This window comes from Ambystoma mexicanum, chromosome 4p, assembly GCF_040938575.1.
Source record: "Ambystoma mexicanum isolate Mex_15411 chromosome 4p, UKY_AmexF1_1, whole genome shotgun sequence".
NCBI classification, from domain to species: Eukaryota; Metazoa; Chordata; class Amphibia; order Caudata; family Ambystomatidae; genus Ambystoma; species Ambystoma mexicanum.
In genome coordinates this window covers 118,366,369-118,386,589 of record NC_090927.1, presented here as the reverse complement: position 1 = coordinate 118,386,589, position 20,221 = coordinate 118,366,369, and positions in this window count along the sequence as shown.

Genomic DNA, 20,221 nt, shown 5'->3' with positions numbered 1-20,221 from the left:
CTCTCTCAGGCTCAAACCTCTTAAAGCAAAAGTTCACGTCGGTCTCCCTCAGTCGTGCTCAGACATTTGACAGCAAAAGTTCAAAACACTTTGCTTGGGTTCCCTTCCCCAAGCTTAATTCACATCTTTTAGGGTTTTCCTTTTCTCTAACTTATTACACTTCGGGTCTCGAAGACTTTTGAATGTGTATGTCATTTACTACAGACCTATGGAGAACAACCTCGACATTCCCTTCAATGTCATAAGCACTAAGTTCAACGTTCACCTTTTTACTCTGTCTTTTCTTCTGGCTTCAATTTGATCACTTTGCTTTTACAGTTCATTCACTTTATCGCTACAAACATTTCACCTTTCACTGAGACTTTCGAGTGCGCTACTTCGTTTCACCGGACCACTCTGTTACTCAGTATCGCTGGTTCCACAGCTATCGTTACTTCAAAGTTCATTCACCGGTCTGTCTTTCTTCGTGTCGCAACCACACGCCTTCTTTGAGGGTTTTATTACTGATTCATAATGAGGCATTGTTTTTAATTTGCTCTCCAAGTTCAAGAGGTGTTTCACCAGGGTTAAGTTTGGTATTTCGTAACTTCTGGAGTAGATGCTACTAGTCTGAAACATTCCTTTAAGAAGACCTTCTTTTATTGACCTAAAGGTGGCTCCTATGGTTAAATTAAGTAGTTGATAGGTGGTTTGCAACTCTCCCTTCAATAGAGGCCCCAGATAACATTTCTTTAGGCTTTCCTCCCATCCCAGTTGGAAACGAGGGTGTCTTCCGAAGTAGTTTTGGACTCAGAAAAAAAAGAAAGTGTTAGTTTCTTTCGCAAAGGTCTCAAAATCATCTGACTCCTTCGAGTCTGAGTCTTGAGCTGGAAGAGATCTAGGTTGGTTGATTTAGACCTTGGGTCTTATGGGGGTCACAATAGGGTGAAACCCAACAAGGAATGGTACAGGAAAGAGGGATTGGACACACAATGTTTCTTTGAGGTACGAACACTATCTAAATTGTTAATTTCAACAATTCTCTTCCCCCCCTCTGGTGGAATAACTATCACTAACATGGGCTCTCAATTTCTATCAATTGAGTCATACCCCATTTCTGACACTATATGTAAGGAAGACATGGTTATCAGAAGTACGACAGACACAAGGAGTACAATACAAGGGTGTTTATTGAACAGTTTATGGGTGAGAAAAACACCTAATCTACACCTAAATCTAAGAGGGGAGCAAGCTACAGCCATCAAAATAAAGAAAACGCTCTCCTAGTGGTGTTGTGCCAAAACAAAATGACCTGACCTATACTAACACACCATTGCCAAATCCTTACTCTATATAACAAAAGGTTGTGGGACAATGATATGTATGACAATAGAGTGTAGTGCAAACTGAAATGACCAAAAGGGTTTCGATAGTTCAGGACTGCAGAACTAGTGCACTCCCGTCCCCACGTTACATCACGGGACAAGGCGGAGCATTGGCATGACTGTGGGCACCCCTCGAGTCTATAGGCTTCAGGAAGCAGTTTCTTCAGAAAAGGCAGGATCCCTGGAATCAATGTCTTTCGCTTGGCATCACAAGACCTTTCCCAGGCTCTCACCATGCAGGATCCCCCTCTTCCCCGGCTTTCTTGTGAAACCCCTTTGTTGGGTTCACCTTCGTCTTTACACCACTGTTCAGTCACTTCATCAAAATGCAGGATTCACTTTCCCTTGCTTTCACTTGGCATCCCTCTGTTGGATTCACTGTAGCCTTCAAATCACAGTTCAGTTAATTCGACCAGTTCCACTAGATTATAATTCACAGGAGCTCTTTCACTGATTCACTCAGGTCCCCTCCTCTGGGCTCAGGCCTTCCTCTGTAGGTTGTTCTGGCTTCCCTTGATCGGGGGCGCAAGCCTTCAAACCGCTAGCATCACACTTGGTACTTTGCAATCTTTCACGCTTTCCTTTCAAAGCACCTGTCAGTTCAATACAGAGACTTCTGCGTCTCGCCGGGTCACTCTGTTATATTGTACAAAGTGCATTTACTTTCAACAATGTGGCTTCTCTTTCTCATGGCTGCCGTCCTAGATGTACCCACAATACTGGATACAGTTCAAAGGTTTATAACGGCCTCCTCTCCCAAGGCCTTCTGGTATCTGCAGTTCTTAGGTTAGTTTTATACTTTGTTTCACCTTATGTCAAAGACTTGATTGTACGAGAGGGAGGCTTATACCCTTGACTTTACCCTTGTGTAACCACTTTTACTATTTGCCTCCTCTCTCGGTCACACTCTCAAGTGCTTCAGATTTTTTTCGCAGCTTCTCTCACCCGCTCAATCTCAGCATTCTTCATTCTTGCTGCAATGTGCTTTCGCTCGCGGTTTCTCGACAACACAACGAGCACTTAAAACGTTACTGTCCTTTTCATTTATCAACTCAAGCCGGTCTCCCATTTCACTCACCGGCAGTGGCTCATACAGTTTATCAAGACCTTCCATCTAGTCAAGGCTTTTGGCTCAGCGCCGCCCGCCTCCTTTCAAGTCCTCACACCACACATGAAGGAGGTACTGCTGTGACCTTCTTCAGTAGCAGGGAGTTGTTCCTTTGGGATTCTGCAGTGACCTTCTCCCCGCAGCTCCTAGGACCACAGCCATTCATTCACCTCCTTGTCCCATCTGTTCTGCTTCCATGGTGGCGTCACCTTCCTGGGATTTCCTGCCCATCTGTTCTGCTGGTCTTGCTCACTTCTGTTGCCCTTCTCGCCTTGCTCACTGGGTGCTATCACGCTCATCCATTTATCCCAGTGTGGAAATGTAGCAGGTGTGAGTCATTAGGATCAAGTGCCTGATTGTGCCTGACCCTGATACTGGGATATGTCAACCAGAATGACTGTGTGTGAGTCTGTCTTCTCTTCCAGGATTTGGTCCGTGTAGCAGAGTTTGTGTAGGAAAGCGGGGTGGGGGTAAAGTTCTTAGATAGAACATTGAATGAGGGTGTTCTACAGGAATATGGGAACAGGGATACTGCATCTCTCCTCAGGGTGCCCCACTCCCCTGGCAGCCCTCACCCAGGTGATCCTCCCGCACTGGACCACCCCAGGAACTGAATCCAAAAGCAATGGCTCTGTCCTGTCCACCTGGATGGCAGCTCCCCGGGACTGAGCAGTGAGACATCCTTTGGTTTCTCACAGTAAGTACTTTTCAACACTTGTTATACTTTTCAAGACAGAATCCTTTTCTTATCCAGTCCTTCCCTGTTCTATTGCCTGAGTTCAGTTAGAGGCCAAAGAGGGACCCTAGTGGTCTAGGAGCCAGCTGTATGCAGGGTGCGATAGGGTTCTGTGGCAGGCAAAAGTCAGAGTTCCTGTGGAAGACTGTTCAACGAATAGGTAGTTCACTTTAAAATCAGTTAGGGTCCATGGACTCCTGAGAAGACACCTTAGGAGGATTCCAGCAGTGAGCCTAGGTGACCTGGATGAGAGGACTCCCAATTACAGAAAACACCCCAAAAGCTTTACAGAAATCACACAGCTTAAGGTAAGTAAATACCCCAGCCAACACAGTACCTCAGCACATAAGAAGAGTTGCAGCAGGAAGACTTCAGGATCTGGAGCCAAAAACCTGGTCAATGGATTCCTTTGTCATGAAGCTGGAAGACAGGACTTTGGAAAGGAATTTGCAGCAGGAATCAACATGGAAGGCTTCAGGCAAGAGTTTCTTTGCATATGGATGCAGCACTCTGGTTTTGGCGCCGATATAATACGCCTGATTGGTCTCCATCAGCTGTGGAGTCTCCTTAATTGAGTCTCTATGGAAACGATGGAAGAGGACATCCCATACTAAGATGGTGCCCAATCGTGCACAGAGCACACTGACGTCATCACGTGTGCATCAGACTCAGAAAACCTCAATCCGGAAATAAGTTCCACCTTGGACAGTTAGGCTGTGCGTTGCAACTGCTTTTGCGTTGCGTTGCGCTCAGTTCTTTGTTTCTTCGACCGGATCTGCCATACTTCCCTCTGCCTCCATGCTATTTCTGCTGTTCTGTCTCCTATCCCACTGACTCCTCTATGCCCTGTGTTCTCGTGTACCCCCCTTTCCTCTCTTCCTGTCTTGACCTCCTTTGCTCCTCCTCCTTGATTCCTGTTACGAGTGTGGTACCCTGAACTGCATTCTCAGTTTGACAGTGCTCTCTGTAATTACTGGAACATTACTGTATCCTTGCACAGTAGCTTCACGGCGTTCTACCAGTCGGACCTTGTTCAGCTATTGCTTTGGAGCAGCTACATTGTGCAAACTGCTAAGAGAGTCAAGACATCATCTACAGCTCAGGTTTTCTCCGCTAGAGGGGTTTTTTCCCCATGAGATCCAGCTCTCTGGGTGGCCCCTGCACCCCCCAGTGGCGGCTTCAAGTGATAAGCCTTACCTCTTCACTCTGAAGGACACCAAATCTAAGAAGGAAAGGCCAGCCACTGACAGCCCTTTTCAGAAGTTATATCACTGGTGAGATTGTTGTCCTTTGCAAGGTCCAGCACTCTGATGAGGGGACTTTTAGGACTCCAGTCTTGTCTGCGAAATTTCAGCAGCACCAATGTTTCAACTCGATTTGCAATTCAGAAGACCGTGTACCACACAATGGCGCAAGGTCCCAGGGTATTTGGGGTATTGCAGCCTTGCAAGGTAGCAGAACAATGTGGGATGGCTCAAAATGCAGGTCTTCTCGAGTCTAGTGGATCTCACCAGACTTTTGGGTCTGGGTCATCCAGTCGGGATCCCCAGGTATATTGGAAGGAAGGGCTACAGCAAGCTCTGGATACACAGCAGGCTCTCCGGTCACTGAGAATCGCTACAGCCTTTGTTTCTTCCTCTTCAGTTTGGTTCCAGTGGTTGACTTGTCGGCAGCTTCCAGGTTCAGAGTTTTTATCAGAAACTACAGCTCAACCTCTGCATTTTCCCCTCGCATTTTACAGCAAAGGACGGTCTGGCTTTCCAATGAGGACAGCCAACTGCCCGCTGGGAGTTGTTCCCTTTGAGGCAAGGAGGAAGACAAAAGGCTGCAGAGTTTTGGACTCCTCCCTCGCTTTCTGCCTTTCCAGATCCTCAGGAGTCTGGGCAGGGAATCCACAGGATTCCTGCTGAAGACATAATAGCCACTGAGGTTATTCTCACCTGGAATGGCAGGGGAAGACCTCAGAAACAGCAAGCATACAAAAAATTGCAAAAAAAGGAGCACACCATTTTAGAAAAATGTTTTCCCTTCTGTGCATTACCGAGGTTGATTTAACAGCCTGCTAGTATTAAAGACTAAAAATCATAAAGGTAAAACCATTGCCACCAGCCATTCATGTGAAACTCGCAAATTGTAACAAAATGTTACCAGGTTAGTAAGAAAGGGGATGCTTTGTATCCCCCCCAAGCACTCCACATAAGGTGGGTGTGCTGGCTCACTATATAAAATGTAAAGGGGTGTAAATCCCTCTTTGCTACTTGGGAACAGTAGTTCACCCATTTACCTGAAATTATAATTAACAGAGAAGCTCAAAGTGGCAACCCTGCCTAAGCCCAAAAGTTGCAGGAAACTATAACTTCAATCCTACACCATGGAGAGACATAAACAAGTCACCATAGAAAGAGTAAAAAACTAGGTGGGAGGGAAAAAAAATTCCCCTTCACCTAGGGTCAAGGTAAAATAGTTACTTAGACAAAGCAAAAGGTTCTGGGACTGACACAGGTCAGGAGGAATTATCAGTGATTTCAAAATCCTATCTAACACTCTTAGACTCCACTAATCAACCTCATCAAAAGAAACGGATTCAACTTCGCAGATGACACCCAAATCTTCTAAAAAATTGACGATGCGCAAGAGGAGAACACTACGCTAATAGACTGTCTCACGTCGGAAATCATGATTATATCCCAAAACCAAGGAAGCAACCAGTACATCCCATAGCCCAGAGAACTTGGAGCAGCACCCACATCTTCCAAAATTGCCAACAACCTTGGAATGCTAATGGACAACAACCTAACCCTAGAACCGCAAGTAAGCGCGATAATCAAGAATTGCTCCTTCCTTCTACACACAATCAAAAAGATTCTACCATTTCTCTCCATCATGCACAAAACACTGCCCATGATCTCCCTCATTTGTTCCAGGATAGACTACGCCAACAGCCTATACCTCGCAATGACAAATTATTTACTCAAGAAACTGCAACGCATGCAGAACGCAGTGGCCAGACTTCTGAAGCTAAGCCCCTGAACGCTCACAACAGAGAGAATACAACACGCTAGAGAAGAAAGGCCCAAGTCAATCTTGTAAGGATAACAAGTTTTAATCTCACGCACAGATGAGCGCAACAGCAAAGAAGTCTGCTCCTAAGAACGTTCTGTCGAAAAGTAGTACAAGCAGGATCTTATAAAGAAAAACATCATCACTAATGACACAAACATGGACAAATCCCCCCCACACGTTTAAGTGGGGGGGGATATAATGGCATTTTTTCCCCCGCAAAATTGTCTCTCTGTTGCAGGCCTGCAGCGTACATCTGCAGGTAGCCTGCACTGTCTGCAAGCTGCAGGCTGAAGCTGCCATGTGCATGCAAAACAGCCAAGGTACATGTTATAACTAAGTACTTCTGCTGCTCACTCATGCGTTCCCTGTGCCTGCACATTTGGAACTCAGTTTATCAAAAAATCTGATGTCCTTTCATCAGGGGTTTAAATGTTATTTTTGAGAGTTACATTTTCTTTTTAGACATGGTGTGTTTTGTTCTTCCCGGGCCTGGCATTATTTTGTTATTTTGCTATTTTTAATATATTTGTGTTCAAATATATTTTAAGGCCAGGTTAACTTAACTGCATATGAATGTGGAATGATGATATAACTCTCTCTTTACAGCACCTTTCTGCCCCTCTGGTTGAATTAAATGTAATGGTGAATAACTTTAACATAAATGAAGTTCACATGTTGCAGAAAGCCATGCATGTGCCTCTCAGAGTATGTGCCACCGGAAAGAAACCCTGGATGCTCCTTTTATTAGTTACATATTTGCACTTCAGTGTGCCACTGCTACGCTGGCACAAAGGTGCCAAATGGTGGGTGGTCGATGAATGGCATTCAATAATCCTATGACACCATCAAATTACACCAGTTTTAAACATTGCACCAGCAGATTGTAATTAAAATCACTGTTACTGTGCTAGTTAAAACAATGAACTCCCGGATTCATGGAATTATTTGCGTGTAAAATGGGGATATGTGTGCCATTCTGCCCGCAAATCACAGTTTGACGAATGGGGATTTGGGGGCAGAATGGCACGCAAATCCCTGTTTTACTTGATATGGTATGGTATTGTTTATTTATAAAGCGCCTATACACAGGCAAGTGTTTCAAAGCGCTCAAGGAGGGTGGGAACATGGGGAAAAAACAACAGTCGCTCAAAGCCCTTGAAATTCTGAGACGATAGTAGTCTGCACAGGCAGAGTAAGTGCGTAAAATACATTTAACAGTTTGAGATGCTGCAAATAGGTCTGACTGCGATTCTGCAGATTATACCAGTTCAAGGGGTGGGGACAAGGAAGAACAGATAGACGATATTCAGGCACAGAGCGTACGGATCGTACAGATCGTCTACTTGATTGATTGATTGATTGTTTATTTGTATAGCGCCTATACACAGTGTGTTTCAAAGCGCTCCAAGGAGGAAGGGAGCATGGGAAAAAAATACAGTTACATTCTTACAGGTCCTTGAAACAAATCAGAAAGTGAGAAAGAAACTATCATATCATAGCAGATAGTACAAGTGCATGGAACAATAAGGGAGAAGTAGGGAAGGAAAAAAAGGAGACAATACTAGCAGTAACATTACTATGCCTGTCGGCAATTGTTGCAGTGCAAGAATGACAAGAGGCGGGGGAGGAGGGGAGGTGTGGCGGAGGGAGGGGAGGGGAAGAGGAACAAAACAAGTGACTATCTTAGTGGTCAGCGACTGAACCGAGATAATACTTGGGAGGGAGAGGGAGGAGAGAGACTTGATACAAGAGCGTGTGCAACAGCAAAAGTACAAGTCATAACTAAGTACTTCTGCTGCTCACACATGCGTGCCCCACGCCTGCGCATTTGGAACATGCCCAGGCCGGGGAACAAATTGCAAATCTGTGCAGCCTGAGCCTCAGCCTCCGTTTTTCCAGAAAGAAGGAGAAGCCAAGCAGCAACGCATGCTCGTGCTGATCGAGGGAGAGAGACAGAGTGAGACTCCGACGGCGACTTGAGTCAACCTCCTCAGCTACTACATCTATCTACGTACCTAAGGTAAGTGATTGACTTAAAGTGAAGTGTAATTCTGGTTTCTGTAATCAGGTATCTCGTAAACCGTTTGCGAGTTTACGGTAAACAAAGCAGGAGAGGCTATCTGGACTGTGGCTTGTTCTGTCTTGTGAATGCAGGGTTCTGGCGGCAGTCTTTCTGTTGTTTTCTGCCAATGTGGCAGATGTTCTTTCATGCTTCATTGAGCGCACAGTGTCCGGAGTGCTGTAGGAGTAGGGTTCAGGTAAAACCTGCCCACCTTTAGAGCCCGAATCTCTCCCAGGTAAGCCTGGCATGTGGCTGACTCTGCCCCACTGCCCATGGAGGGTGTGACTGACCCCTTCTCAGCCCTCCCGTCCCACCCTTCCAGAGATGGGCACATGCTTGTTGGGAACTCTCCAGGCCTCGCTCTCCTGACAGGGACCAGCTCTAATGTGTAAGGTCCGCCATCTGGGACAGGTTGCGTGTGTATTTGCTTAAGGCTGCATCTGAGTATGATTGAGGGCCGTCCTCTCTCAGCCATAAGAGTCATTAATGGTCGGGTTTATTTGCTCTTGACACCCGCCCCCTCCCTCTGGCCCAACTTGGTCCTCACAGTTTAGCCACCAAACCTTGAAGTTGGGGACATATATTCTCAGATTTTGCAGAGCATCTAACTGTACATCTTAAACGGCAGCTCTCAACAATCCAGGCTTTTCAGGAGCAAGGTCCCAGTCATGACAAAAAACCTGTTTAGAGTTTCCTTAACAGCACATTTTTAAAGCTCGGGTAATAAACTGTGTGTCTGACGGGGGTGACGTTAGCCTGCCGCAGCTTTCATGGCCAACCCCAGGTGACCATGACCTGTGCTCGCTTCTGTAAGAAGTTCCTGTTAGTACAGAACCCAGCCCGCAAAACACTGCTACAATTACAGCAGCAGATCCCCCGACGACGCACGTTGCTCTCAAGGCTCGCGACTAGGGACCTTTCTAGGCCCTCCTCTAGCCAATAGGGTCCTGACCAAATCGATTACCTCAGGAACCCACGGCTCCCCCTAGTGCAGTCTTGCACCAACCATCCAGCACTAATCCTTGGATGGTTCTGTACAGCATCACCACTGCTACCACAGCAGCAGACAAAACGGACTACACCACATTTGGTGCTCATCCTGAAGAAGGCCAACACCATCCAGGCAACAATTCTGTCTTCCTGGCCGAAACACACCTGTGTCGATCCCCAGTGACACAACTGCAAATACCCTTTTTCGTGTATGTCTTGTAGATTATGTTGTGTACACCCTGTGTTTACGATGCCCTGGACCACCCTATGTCCGTGGTGCACTACTGTATAAATATATGTTCTTCTAACTGTTGTATACCACTGTGCCCTTAGGTGAAACTCTGTACCTCAACACAAAAGAGGTTAATACTCAATCTGTATTTCCACCAAACTCAATCACTCTTGTCCGTTCTTTTTGAGCCTTTCGTGCTTATCGAAAGCTATGTAAACGAATTGAACTTGTGGTTTTCTGAAATAAACTCTTTTGTTCAGAACCATAGCTTGCTTTTTTGTAGGATCTCACATGCAGATTATTTTTGATTATTATATACGTACCCCCCTGGGTATATCAGGACTCCGCCAGGTGCCCTTATATTTACTTGGGGGAAGAAGACTGCCAGTGGCCGCTCCTGCGTTAAATGACACGCTTGGCATTTTAAGGGCATCTAGGTTCTGGAACTAACAAACTCATCTAGCCAATGTGCACGCGAATGGTTCACTAGTACTAGTTTCATCATATATTAATATATATATTTATACACCCACAGACCAGTTAAAGTGAGTCTGCACCCTGGGAGTGGCTGCACACAGTGCTGCTTGTGTGGGGTTGTGTATGCAAGGCAAGGGTACCAAGTTTAACATTTGTGTTGGGGGGTGTTCTTATGGTAGTACGCCCAAGGGAATGGTCTTATGGGACCGCCCAAGGGAATGGTGGTGGAAGGCCGGGCTCCAATCTCACTTTGGGCCCAAAGATTAGTACTTTTACATCTATTTCTTTGGTGCGTGCAGCGTGCGATTAAAACTTCACCGTTATCTTTTGCTGGTAGCATCAATGCACGTTATTGGAGACAGGGGAGTTGGGCTTAGTTTTCTCACACAAGGAGAATGTGGTAGGCAGTCCTTATGCCCCACTCCCTGCTAAGAATACTTATAATGAAAGGCCCTCCCTTGGGGCTTGGATCATTATCACTCTCTCTGTTGTGTATTCCTGATTCTAGCGGTCTGCCTTTGAGTTCATATTGTTAGCGAGCTGTGCTTGTGGCATTTTGTTTTCACCTAAAAAGCCTTTTTACCTGGGAAGTGGTAACATTTTTACGTGAACTGAGCCTTCTGAAGTGAGACGTCAAATTGAAGGATTCTATACTCTGAACTGCTTTTTTTTCTCTTAATTTTCTTCTGTTTTCTTTTATTTTGTTTTATACAGTGATGATATATGTAATTTAATATGTACTGCTATTTTAACTTTTTGAAAAGTGCAGTTCTTTGAATAAAACACAAATTAAAAAGCAAAGTCCACAAGGTGTCCCCTGTCCCCGCCAGATTTTATGGGTCTCCTACGCCCCTGGACGCCCCTGGATGCAACATATACAGTAGAAACCCGCGCGGCTGGTTGGTGGGCACCTATACATGATCCACCTGCCCCATAAGAGATGCCAGATCATTGGTTGCAGCGCAGTCCGTCCGTCTTCCAGCACGTGGGTGCTGCAGAGATCCTCTTCTTCTCACGTCGAAGGTTAACTACACTCCTAACACAATGGTACTTTATCACTGTACTGTGCACCCGGCAGGCCTTAAGATGGGCACAAATGAGGTTCTGGGGAACTCTGACCTTCACACACACATTTCACTGACTTCATTCCGTGCTATACGGTCCCAAGGTCTCTACCCTCTTTTTGAACTATAATTTATCCCTCCCACCACAAATCATATGATTGTCGCTCAATGACATGCACTGTCTGTCCCCTTTGAACATTTCAGGACTTGTTACTTTGGGGCGGGTGGTCAATGGGCACTTGGTGCCATGGAATTCAGGGATCTTAACGTTTAGTCAGTTATATGGGCTATAACTCGTGGTCGCCTGGGGATGGGCCGGGTCATACTTTGGTCAGTGTGAGATAACATGCACACCAGGCGCCGGTCTGTGATCACAGCCTGTTAGGCCACCTTCCTCTTGAGTAAAACACACGTCTTTGCAACACTGTTAGAACAATGAATAGGTGTTGTTGTGGTTGGGGTTGTGGACTGTCCTCATGGGGGCTTGAGCATGACTGGAAATCTCCCTTGTCTCGCAATTTGGGCCTAGTGCATTCAATGCCGCATTCACATCGCAGGCCTTGTCTTGTACCTATGATTACTAACATTCTATAGCCGGTCCGATAGCACAGCGAGTAGAGCGCTCGCTTTGACATCCGTGCAGAGCCTGCCGACACAGGTTCGAATCCTCGCAGGGACAAACTCAGCCTTTCATACTTCCAAGGTCGATAAATGAGCACTGTACACAGTGGGTAATAATAAGCAGCGCTCAGATACCTGAGGGTTCGTAGTGCTATATAAACAGCAATGTCGCTCGTGCCCTGCGCTACACAACGGAGGATTATTATATTTGATGACATTGAAATGAGGTCCTTTATATTGGGAGGTAGTCCTTTCACCAGCCCCGCTCCCCCTGGCCCATCATAGTGCTTCGAAAGCATCGCATCTCACTCTAAAGCGCTTAGTGGGAAGGGATGGGACTGCTCCCTTCCCAACATTTCTCTTCAACCTCTCACAAGGGGGCCACATCTCTCCAGCGCTAAAGATGCTACATTGGTTGCCAGTCAAAAAACGAACTGCCATCAAAACAATGTGCATAGCACACAGAACAATCCACAGCCTAGGAGCGGAACTCATACAAAAGAAAATCACCATTTACCAGCCGATCAGAACACTCAGATCCAGCAACGACATCTGCCTAGAACCTAAACCGTACATGAGGAAAAACTGGGTGGATCAGCTTGCCTAGCCGTTAATCTTTGGAACTCCATCCCGAGAGAAATATGAACCATGAAGGACCATCTAAAATCCAGAAACATCTGAAGACCTGGCTCTTCAACTCAGAACGGAAAGAAAACGAAAGAGCAACACCCATGCCCCATGAAATGAACGCACAACTGGAAAGACGGGGAACTAGGCCGGCCCACAATGAAGTGCAGGGAAGTAGAGAGGCGTTTAAATGGGAGGGAGACCCAGGTGCACCGCACCCATAGAGGGTCAAACTGGAAACAAAGGAGACAGATGGGACCGACCTAACTGAACCACAGATAGAGGGCATTAATATTAAAGGGGAGAGAGAGAGGCGGCCGCACCCGGAACAGATGGACCACGGGGCTCAGGGAGATCAAAGGCACAGGGAATAGGGGCCTGTGTAGGCGATGGTCGCTACACACCGGGACGTGCCAGGGGGTAAAGTGTTATGCACACACATTGGTCTGAACACGGGGGATGGAGAGGGCACCACCACTCAATAGCCCCGTTAATGACCCACATCTCTGCACAGACAATAGGAGTGGGAATTGTAGCACACCGCAATGTATGACATTGGAAGGGATATGTGCCGCATGCAGCCAAAACTCTGAGGGGGTACGATAAGGAATGACCACTAACCAACCCCACTAAAAAACACATCCTTTTGCATACAGCTCTCAAACTCTGAACTAAACACAACCATATCTCTGCAGCACAACAAACCGCACACACTTCACTACACCGTAACCACAAAACAAACCACACACAGTCTTGCAACAACAGCATATGACGGCTACCGACTGAAAATTCACACCTACGCTCAGCGAACAGTGTAAACCGAACTGAAGCTGCCAACAGCATATCACCACTCTCTTGCACTTTTCTCCCACTCAGCCCTACTAACTCCCCACCCCCCAACCCTCTTGCTTTACAGATCCACCACAGTGCAAAGGGACCACACTGGTGGTGATGGTGCGCGGTATAAAAAACCTTTAACATAACATCATGCCTATTGCGCATGTATGATGGTCCAGGCCAGCCAGCAATGTGGCACATCCCATGCTTTGTTGCCGATCTTGGTGGGGGGGAGGCGGGGGGCTCAGCATGGCTTGTAAGAGGGCTCCACATTTTGTTCTAGGCCACTGGGTGTTTCCCTACTTACTGAAATTTCGTCTGTCTCCTAGAGCTTTTCATCAGAAGCAGGAAACAAATACTGTTCGCTCAGTGTTATAGTAAAATCTCACGTGAAAACTAGTAAGCTTTATTTAACTTGTGTAATTGCCAATTGCATCTTACTCCTTATCCACTAGATGGCACTGCTGGTCAATTGTTATCATGCATCTACTACTATAAACGGATCAGGAGGTTTTGGTGCAGCTTTTTTGCCGTGGTTTATCGGTGCCTGTATGTTTGGACGCATCGCCACCTAGTGGACAACAGAATTGTCACTACTTTGAGACGCTGGGCTGTGCAGGTTCATTAGCCCACTTTTTGGCACTCGTGACGGGTTCCTTCATAATGATTTCTCCCATTTCATTTACACGCCTTCTTGCAGTGTCCCTGCTTTTTTAGTAAATTTGTATTTGTATTTGCTTTAAAGACCTCACTAATAGCTTCCCTTTTCTTCCAAATGCATCGCACCGTCCTAAAGGCTTTCTGTAAAGATTCTCCCCCTCCTTTTATTTTTCTGTCTGAGCCGGTGGACAAAGCCTATTTGATTAACCCTTTATACCCATGCAAAAACAGGTAGATTTGACTGACATTTCCTTTGGTTTCCCCTTCTTCGTCAGGATCTTCTCTCTGTGTGTTCGGGGGAGCTTCAGAATGTTGTCTGTTGTGGGCACTCCAGGATCTGAGACCTCTCCTTCAGCATCGACGTGTCATGTGGGTCTTCTTATTTTCTTAAACCAGCTACACTTTTGAGTGACGCTAGACCCCCTTGCTTAGCTGCAATCATAGATCAGATTTTCAGTCTGTCCTGCCATAGGTTGGCTTCAAAGGGCAGATCGAGCTTGTGTCTGGGATTTCTTGTGGTCACCAATAGACAGTGGAGTATCTCGCAATGTGGCACAGACTCTCTCCTTTTCCTTAGACGTGACTTGCTTTGTTCACACTATGCTACTGTCCATGACCGGCCTTGATCTCGTCTCATGCTCTGGTGTAGTCGAGGACATCTTTTTATTGCAAAATGACTCCACCAAGGATATCCCTGTGGCTGTGTGTGCTGTCATACGATACACCAGCAGGAAAAACCTGTAAGCCTACCGAGGAGTATCTTTTCTCTATTGTGCAATCCTGAATGTTCTGTTCAGAGTTCTCATAAACCTCTCGATATTTATTTATTTATTTATTTAGAATTCTTATAACACCGCGCCACATGCCCATTGGCCTCAGGGCGCGCACACATAACCAACAAGACAAACATCACTTTACAAAGATTCTTTAAGCAGTGCGAAAAAGAGAAGCCATGGCGGAGACTCAGAGATCAGAGTGGGCGGAACTCCTTAGACAAACAGGCGTCCTAGCTAAGTGGCTGGTCAAACAGAAATGTTTTTCTCGGGGCCGGCAGGGTGTTATTCTCTTGAGGGTTACGCGATAGCTTCTGAGAAATTCACCAAACTCAGTGCTCTGAAATGGGCAGCGTCAGATCTCACGGATTGCAGGCGTCTGCATGACGCACATATCTCCTCTATCACAGGGATGACCACTATCTGCAGCTGTAGACGGTATGAACTTTGCCTCTGGGTGCCATATGACATGATATGATTTGATATGATAGGTTATTTGTAACGCACTTAATACCCAGAGGTTTCTAAGCGTGGACCCGTGGATCGAACCTTTGTTGCTCTGTGTCGTCTTGCTTCTAAGGCGAGCGCATCACCCCTGAGCTCTCCTCCCAGGATAATTATCTATCTGTTTATTTTGTGTATAGGGTCACACACTTAAAAGGCCTCAGAGTGCTGACAAGAGAAACAACAGTAACACACACATGTGCTCTAGGCTATTAGGACCACAACCTGCCTTTATCAATGAAGGAAGTCTTCACACCTTCCTTAAAGAGAGCTAAGGATGGTACCGTCCTCAGAAAAGAGGCAATGCGTTGCACAACATGGGAGCCCAGACATCAAAGCTGGTGCCTCCAAGCTTTTTTAGATGGAAACGTGGACAAACCAAAAGTGCGTCCCTATTGGAACGCAACGTTTGTGTAATGGGTGACTTTTTAATGTGAGAACTAAGATACAGAGGGGCATCACCAGGCAAACATCACCAGGCAAACATTTGTGAACAAGCAAATCTGTTTTGTGCCGCACTCTCTGCTTTACAGGGAGCCAGTGAAGCGTCCGACGGGCCTCCAACATATGTGATCACCTCCCGAACTCACATACTGCTCGGACTGCTCTATTCTGAATTGTTTGCAATTTCTTAATATTAGACTGTGAGGTGCCAACCAAGAGACTATTACAATAATCAAGTTTTGCGTTAATAGTGGCAGGTGACACTACCGCCCTATTCCGTTCAGATAGGTATGCACGTATTTGCCACAACAATCTAGTCATGTATGATGAGCTCAAATGTGCCACATGCTTATTTGATGTTAGTTGAGACTCTAAATAGAGTCCCAACATTTTAACGTGCTGGCCAACAGCTTTGACATTGCCTGTGTGATGATGGAAATGCATTGGAGAGACAGGGCCTTCATGTCCTTGTCCTGTTCTCACTCATCATGTGTGTTCTGTGTTGTTTTCTGCACAGGAGTCCTTATGGGACTCCTGGCAGTGCAGCTATTCCTCTTTTTAGTTGTAGTGAACAGACCCTTTGGGATACCTTCTTGGCACCCATGGGTCGGGTTACAACCCTGTATACCTAGTGTATGGTTTTGGGCACCTGTGTGTGGCCCACAGAGCAGGGTATGGGCTGGTGGCAGCTACATGCTGAATTTGACAGGTGCTCTGAGTATCCTCCATTTTGGGATATCCAGGCCCTGCCATAGGAATCAGTGGCTTCCTGATAGGGGACAAGATGGCCCCTGGGACCTCATGCTTTCTATTGCCTGTTACCTTGTTTTCCCAAAGACCTGGGAAGCATTGATTCCGACCCTTCCCCTGACTGGCTGTTGTGTGGAAGTTCCATATATGGTATTGTGGGGAAGTCCAGTCCAGACTGGCTGGAGCCTGCCCAGTGACTGTATGTTGTGGGTAAACCCTTGCGGTGGGACCTGAGGTGAATGGAGTGTTTGACCAATATGCACTTCATGTTATGGGTGTCTGGTTTCTGGTGTGTGAACCAATGAATGTGTCAGGATCCACCCATGGAAGGTATGGCAGAAGTGGAAGATTACGCCGCGGTGAACCTTCTGCTAGCGGGCCAGCCCTCATCCAACATGGCCGCCTTCATTATTTAAGCAAGCCACGCCCCCCTCTCAGCGCGTTGTATCTGTGTGATTCCTTCGTGATACTAGCGCTCGACTAACTCTGTTTAACCACCTCCTGTGCCTTCTGCAGTTCTCTCCCTCGCCCGCGTACCCTTGCGCTTGCTGGCTTTGCTTTCTTCCCCTTTCCCTTTCACGGCGCTCGTCCGTTTCACTTTCTTTAACTTTTCTTCGCTCAGCGTCTTGTCATTCACACTAGCGGCTAGCCGCCATTCTCGCGTATCTACGCGTTCCTCCCTGTGCATTTCGTGGATCTTGCCGTATCTGGTAAGTGGGGACTTTTCAGCTTTCTTCCTATCCGTACCATATCTTCTGGGTTCGGAACGTTTCCCCATTCCGGGGTTACCCCTCTTCTCTTTTCTCACGAAGCACCTCTCATTATCTGCTTACCTACGTCCTGCCTATTATCCCACGGATCGGATCCTGCCTCCTTTCCTCAAGCCGTATCCATATTGGAGGACGGTCAGTCTTACCTGATCCACGGTTTCCTGGTTCACTCCGGATCACGAACAGCCACATCTACCATTGGAGAGCATAATATTCGTCACGATCTCCGGAAGACTACACAGGGTTTTTTACTGTCCATCAGTCTTTTCCCTGTTGCGGGACCTTGGCTCCTCGGGGCCCCCCGAGACAGGTCCCACTCCCTGTCGAGGTGGCCTCCGAGGGAGCCAGGCCCTACTTGCATGATAGGAAGTCCAGAGACAAGCCCGCAAAGGAAGACACCAGGAGTCCCCAAAGGCCTTCCAAGCACTCCAAGGATAAACCAGAGGAAGCCACAGGTGAGGAGAAGGGTGGTGAGGTTCAACTATCTGACAGAATACAACGCCCAGACAGACACATGGCTTCCCTTGAGCAGTATCAAGAGCTGGTTGCAGCATTACAGGGACTAACCCTAGAAGTCCAATCCTTGAAGACCGAAAACGCAGCTTTGCGCCAGCAAGTGGTCCTACACAGGGACGACCAAGGAGACCTACCACCCATGCCTCTATCCTTTGGAAAATATGATGGCTACCCGGGCGGACTAAAGGAGTATTTAGACGCCTGCCACGTATATTTTGCCTTTCGCCCTCACGCCTTCGATACGGCCAGAGCCAAGGTGGGGTTCCTCATAGCCAATCTTACAGGGAATGCCTTGGCCTGGGCCACCCCATTGGTGACAAGAAACGATCCAGCACTGGCTAATTATGACTTATTTGTGGACCTTTTCAAGAGCAGATTCGAACGACCTGAAGTTCTGTACACTTCTTTTGAAGCAATACTAGACGTCAAACAAGGAAACACAGATGTACAGACCTATATATCTCGCTTTCTAAGACTAGCGGCGAAGACCGACTGGCCGGAATCTGCGAAACAGACGATATTCCGGAGGGGACTTCAGGATGAATTGAAGGACGAATTAGCCAGGGTTGCTCGACCTTCGTCATTTCAGGATCTCATGTCTCTCACTTTACAGTTAGAATACCGTCTCAACGAGCGTCGCCAGGAAAGGAGAAGACCTCGTCCCAGTCAACCCTCATCTAGCCTGACTCCTCACCCTACCAGGGAACATTTCACCCAAGAGGAACCAATGCAGATTGGGGCAGCCCGAGGCCCTCTCACGCCTGCGGAACGTAAAAGACGCAGGGATTCGGGTCTCTGCATGTATTGCGGCTCTTCAAAACATCTCCTCAGAGACTGCCCTGGAAAGAAAACTTCCACCCTCGGTCCTTTGCAAGGGAGGTCTCGGGGGAACAAGACACAGTCCTTGCAACCTTACCAGACCAGCAGAACTAAAAGAAGATAACAGCTTGATGGTGTTTAGAGTCAAACTTTGGACGACTGGAACCTCATGTGTAGAGGTGTTTGCCATGCTGGATTGCGGTGCCGCAGGGAACTTTATGGATGAAGGATGGGCTCGAGAGCAACAGATCCCTTTTAGGCGAAAGGAAAGGCCCATTCCGGTTGAAGGAGTCGATGGTACCCCCCTGTCCTCAGGACCGACCCTATCTGAAACGTTGCCCTTTACGTTTGGATCTGGGAGAACATCAGGAACTACTGGTATTCGACCTCATAAGAGCAGCCCACTTTCCCTTGGTGATAGGGATACCCTGGCTTAGAAGACACAATCCGCAGATAAACTGGTCTACCAACTGCGTGCGTTTTGATTCTCCCTACTGTGAACAACATTGTAGATCGACCCATCAAGTCAAAGAAGACAAGGACAAAGGAACCCCCCTCCTCAAGGTGGTCTCGTCGGTTCCACGTCAGTACCAAGAATACGCTGAGGTCTTCGAAGACACTACACCCAAACTCCTGCCTCCTCATCGACCAGAGGATTGCGCCATAGAACTTACCCCGGAGTCCACTGTTCCATTTGGCAGGATGTTTCCTCTGTCCCTTTCTGAAAGACAGGCCTTGAGAAGATATCTGGATGACAACCTGCAGAATGGTCTTATACAGGAATCAAGGTCTTCAGGGGGGGTTTCTCTGTTTTTCATTCCAAAAAAGGACACCACCGAGCTACGTCCTTGTATAGACTACAGAGGACTAAATCGGATTACTGTCCGCGATCGCTACCCCATGCCACTCATAAGGGACATCCTAGAAGCCGTCAGAGGGGCTTCTTATTTCACTAAACTGGACCTTATAGGGGCCTACCATCTCCTCAGGGTGAGTAGGGGAGACGAGTGGAAGACCGCATTTCGAACCCCCTTCGGCTTGTACGAATACAGGGTTATGCCCTTCGGCCTGGTAAACGCTCCTGCGGTCTTTCAAAGGTTCATTGACAAAATCTTCTCAGACATGCTGTTTGTTTCAGTGGTCGTTTACCTAGACGACTGTAACGCTCACCTGATTCCCGTAGAGGCGCCGGTCTTGACTGGGCGTATACCGTATCTTCAAAGGTGATGTGTAACACACGGCTGGCTCTTTGGGCTGGACCTCTGTGCACTGTATGTCTGGCTCGAAGGGTAAGCTGTCTGCAGATATAAAATGTGGGATTAATGAACTGGGTTATTGAATGTCTCTCTCTTCTTCCCTTTCTCTTCTCCTGTAGAACCCCAAAGGTTAACGCTCTCACCTTAGGTAAGTGAACGCCGTGCTCTCCATCTGCCTCGAGGCAGGGTGCTGTAACCAGTTTCTTCACTGGATAAGGGGAGCAGGCCTCTTGACTTCAGAAGACTGCTGTCCGTCGTTTACTGCACGAACGGTAAGTTTCGAGTAATTCTAATGTATTTAAAGTCTTTAGTAATGATGTCTCTTGTTTTGCAGGGTTCCGGCGATGGCGGATGGCGGGCTGAAGTGAGTTGAAGATGGAGCCCGTGTGATGAATAGAAGCGCCTGGAAGCACGTAAGTAAGCGCTTGTTGCCTGCTTCACGATGCGCTCTAACTGTCTTTTTATTTTGCAGGTACAAGTTCGGGGCGGCTGCAGGGTGCCGGAATACCCACTGGGTTAGATGTGGAAAGGAGTAATGGCACGTGAGT